At 39.9% G+C, this 5,000-nt stretch overlaps 1 protein-coding gene across 2 annotated transcripts in view; it reads right to left on the bottom strand.

The window, feature by feature from the left end:
- LOC135204823 (hemicentin-2-like) overlaps window positions 1-5,000 on the bottom strand; it is a 338,440-nt gene that overhangs the window by 111,365 nt on the left and 222,075 nt on the right. The gene's annotated exons all lie outside the window — the stretch shown is intronic.

Below are 5,000 nucleotides of genomic sequence, written 5' to 3'. Positions count from 1 at the left end.
TTTGCACCAAACCCCCCGCATTTTTTTTTTCCAGCAAAATTTTTTTTTAATTTCTTTTTTTTTTTTTTTTTTTTTGAATGGGGGCGATTGGAATTTTTACATTTTGTTAGAACGAATGGCCCTCTTTGGTGAATTAAGATGTGAACATGTTGGCAACAAAGAGACCTTCCTTTGATTAATCAGGAGGCGCTGTGTCTTACAAGAGGAAATATCTACAACCTCTACAACAACCATCTAACAATAAAAACCCAACAGCTCCTCTATTTTATATCCTTGGAGTCTTTTGTTTCCCAATGGAGGCCTTGAAATTTTTAAGGAAACGAATGAAGATATTCTATTTACAACCATCTACAGTTATCTACAACCATTTTCACAACGAAACCCCACAACTCCTCGATTTCATAACATTTCCTGAGACCTCTTTCCATTGGAATCTTTGAAATCGTCCAGGAATCATTCCTCCTACAGGCAGGAATCGAACCGTGAAATAAATTCGCTATTCCCTTGCTTAGGGTTTCCCGAGGTTGAAACATAAGAGTCACGGTTGGTTTGCCTTGGTCCAGAGGTCCGCAGGAAGGATGCTGATCCAATTTAGCAGATTTACACGTTGGGATATGGGCATGCGCTGGCGTATAACCCGCTACGTTACATGGGACGTAACGTGCGTAGAAAATATTAGTTTGTTTATTTATTTCCATTCGTATTCAAGGTTTTCAGTGTATTTTAATCACCGATGATTTTAAGCTGAATATCTGTCTGTGCAAATAAAAAAAAAAGAAAAGCAGTATAAAAAATTATTATAACAAAAATATAAAGACAAAAACAGCATTTGCTTGTAACAAGAAAAACAAAAAACAAAGATCTTGCAAAATGAACGTGCTATTGCAAGCAGGCAAGCAAGCTAGCACACGAGAGAGAGAGAGAGAGAGAGAAAACAGAGAGAGAGAGAGAGAGAGAGAGAGAGAGGATAAAAAAACAATAATCTTGTATTTGCGTGTACCACGCAAATACCTTTGCAATATCACGAAACAAATAAAAAAAAAAATAAATAAAAGACAAATAAAAAAAAAGGAGCAGAATTCACACCAACAACATTACACCATTTTCCTGAACATGTAACTATTGGATTTTTCCTCTTTACTTTTTTTTTTTTTGTCTATTTTTGTGTCTATCTTTTCTTGCCCACTTTTAGTTTCTGCTGTTTCTCTCTCTCTCTCTCTCTCTCTCTCTCTCTCTCTCTCTCTCTCTCTCTCTCTCTCTCAGTACTGCTGATGCATTTTAAAAATAATACTCTCTCTCTCTACTCTCTCTCTCTCTCTCTCTCTCTCTCTCTCTCTCTCTCTCCGTACCCAATAAATGATTCTCTCTGCATTTCCCTTATTCCAAGTTGTATTTTTTGTCTTTTCCAACATTCTCTCTCTCTCTCTCTCTCTCTCTCTCTCTCTCTCTCTCTCTCTCTCTCTCTCTCAGTACTCCTGATGCATTAAAATAATACTCTCTCACTCTCTCTGTCTCGATTACATTACAAATCAAGATGGTAAAATGTCCCTAAATATCTATAATATTAGGTTCATATAACTCCTCCCACCAGCACCCCACCAAGACCTCTCTCTCTCTCTCTCTCTCTCTCTCTCTCTCTCTCTCTCTCTCTCTCTCTCTCTCTCTCTCTCTCTCTCCACACACATTCACCCCTTTCACTGGCAGAATTTCTCTCACTATATAAACTCCATGAATGGTTGGATCAGGTGTAACAGAAAATTCTGCTTTTGAGGGGAACACTTTTCTCTAAATATTTCGGGGTTCCCATGGCTCTGCTGGTCACCCCTTGGCCACCCCAACCCCCACCCACCCCTCAACCTCTCCCTTCCCCTGTAAAGGGGTACTGACTGTGGTACGTTGCACTGCCTACATGCTTACAGTGTGTGCATCGCTGTATATAGTGTGTATCGCTGTCCACGGTGTGTAGAACGATGTATGCTGATTGATAAACTGTCTACAAAGCTCTCTCTACAGTGTGGTATGGTGTCTATAGTTTACAGAATAATGTATGCTGATTGATAAACTGTCTACAAAGCTCTCTGTACAATGTGGTATGGTGTCTATAGTTTACAGAATAATGTATAGCGATTTGAATGTCTCCAAAGCTCTCTGTACAGTGTGGTATGCTGCCTACAGTGTATAGAATAATGTATAGTGATTTTAATGTCTCCAAAGCTCTCTCTACAGTGTGGTATGGTGTCTATAGTGTACAGAATAATGTATATTGATTTTGATGTATCCAAAGTTCTCCCTACAGTATGGTACACAGCGTGTAGAACAATATATAGTGGGTTGACGAACTGTCTGCAAAGCTCGTTCTACAGTGTGGTATGGTGTCTATAGCGTACAGAATAATGTATAGTGATTTGAATGTCTCCAAAGTTCTCCCTACAGTATGGTACACAGCGTGTAGAACAATATACAGTGGGCTGACGAACTGTCCACAAAGCTCGTTATACAGTGTGGTATGGTGTCTATAGTGTACAGAATAATGTATAGTGATTTTAATGTATCCAAAGTTCTCCCTACAGTATGGTAGACAGTGTTGAAAAATATATAGTGGGTTGATGAACTGTTTACAAAGCTCGTTCTACAGTGTGGTATGGTGTCTATTGTGTACAGAATAATGTATAGTGATTTGAATGTCTCCATAGCTATCTGTACAGTGTGGTATGCTGTCTACAGTGTCTAGAATAATGTATAGTGATTTTAATGTCTCCAAAGCTCTCTCTACAGTGTGATATGGTGTCTACAGTGTACAGAACAATGTATAGTGATTTCAATGTTTCAAAACCTCTCTCTACACTGTGGTATGGTATCTACAGTGTATAGAATAATGCATAGTGATTTTAATGTCTCCAAAGCTCTCTCTACAGTGTGGTATGCTGTCTACAGTGTCTAAAACTGTCAGCAAAATTTCCCCGCTCTGCATACAGCACGGTACTAAGCCACACCCGCGCATGCGCCAACGGGGCGGCGGTGGTAACAGCTTTCGAAATAGCGTCCACGTTGCCATGACAACCATTTATCCTTCCGTCTGCCTATGAATAGATTCCCGGTAATGGTTCACATCACAGTCGCCTTGATTGCGAAATGATTTGATCTGCCCTCGCGAGGAATAATGGCCGGGGATTCTGGGTACTATTACGGATAGAGACGCCTCCTTGCTATGTATTTACGAAAGTACGTTTCAGGAAGGAAAATGCACTTTTTTGATGCAGATACGACTCGTAAATACGGGGAAACAAGACGTATATAAGCCAGATCCTTTACAAGAGGGGCGTTGGTTTATGGAAACCTCGCTACCTACATAAGAAAGTATACGTTGTATAGGAACAATATTAGACGTATACGGTGTAAATACATCATTTAGAAACAAAATAGGACTTATATGACGTAGATATGGAGTGGAAATACGAGAAACATGACGTGTATAAGCCAGATACGCTGGGAAACATCACTAGACATCTTCCTTTACAAGAGGGGCTTTGGTTTGTAGAAATCTCGCTACGTATTTGAGAAAGTACTACGTTGTATAGGAACGATATTAGACGTATACGGTGGAAATATATAATTTAGAAAAATTGGACATATATGACGTAGATAAGGAATGTAAATACGGGGAAACAAGATGTGTATAAGCCAGATACGATGGGGAATATCACTAGATGCTTCCTTTACAAGAAAAGTTTTGTTTTAATAAATGTAAACAAATCGGCATCGAACGCCCGGAAGATAATCTGGCCGTTATGTTGGTATCCCTGATTGACACTCCAAATGAAGGCGGATCCGATACTAAATGAATTTCGGCCGCTGTTGGGGGGTGGGGGTTTTGTGGGGAGGGAGAGAATGTTTAAAAAAATATCCATTTTCACAACGAATTCATGACTGAAATCAGAGCGGTGCATTTGCGATAAAATCGCCCAGCAATCGAATTACGGTCTGATTGACGTTTTGGGCTGACGCGCGGTTGGCAACAATGCTGCTCGTTTCCCCCTCAGGAGCGAATTTTGCGTTTTTTTTTTTATATATTCGATTCTATTTGGGGTTTTTATTCGTCTTTATATCCGTTTCATTCGCACGAATTGTTGCGTTTCTCGCGCCGTTGGGACGGATTCCCCGCCATCTCTTTTGTTTGGATAATCAGGAGATTGGATTGTGTCCTTTTTTTTTTTTTGCTTTCATTCTGATTATCTTTCAGCGTTATCCTAACCAGCTATGTTTGGTCTCAATCAATCTTCTATTCATATCCCCAGATGGGTGGCATGGTTCTCTCTCTCTCTCTCTCTCTCTCTCTCTCTCTGTCACAGGAATCGTGTAAGAATAACAGGATCACTACATCTGAAATCTCTGTCTGTCTGTCTCTGTTTCTCAGATTTCAATTTGTTCCATTTGTATAAGAATCACTGGACCTCTCTCTCTCTCTCTCTCTCTCTCTCTCTCTCTCTCTCTCTCTCTATAAACAGCAGCAGGGGGTTGGTAAAGAAAGCTAGACAACATCATTAGAAAACTGTGAACGCACAGTAGAACCTGTCTTCTCTTAGGATGGACTAACAAGTCTTCGAGACATCCTAATCCTGGTAACTCCTTGTAACTCCTTGTAACTCTCACTCACTCTCTCTCTCTCTCTCTCTCTCTCTCTGACACATACCCAGGATTCATCTACCAAACAGACAAACACAGCTACCAGCACACAAGCGATCGAATGCACTCAACCAGAAATGCACAGCACACAAAAATTCTGCAAAAACCGAACCATTTTTTCGAAAAAACCATCTTAAAATAGGGTTTAAAATATTCCTCTCTCTGTTTCAAAAGCTGAACTCTATAACGAACAATGTGTCTCTTCGTTCTATACACGTTTCGTACCGGTCTGAGAGGGACAAAAATAAAACTAAAAATGAATAAAAAAACTAGACAATACTTTACTACAATATCCAGGTCGATTGAGCCTTCGTGCA

The sequence above is a fragment of the Macrobrachium nipponense genome, chromosome 47, assembly GCF_015104395.2.
Source record: "Macrobrachium nipponense isolate FS-2020 chromosome 47, ASM1510439v2, whole genome shotgun sequence".
NCBI lineage: Eukaryota > Metazoa > Arthropoda > Malacostraca > Decapoda > Palaemonidae > Macrobrachium > Macrobrachium nipponense.
Note: the sequence above shows the minus strand (reverse complement) of the source record. Positions and strands in the feature narration are given on the sequence as shown.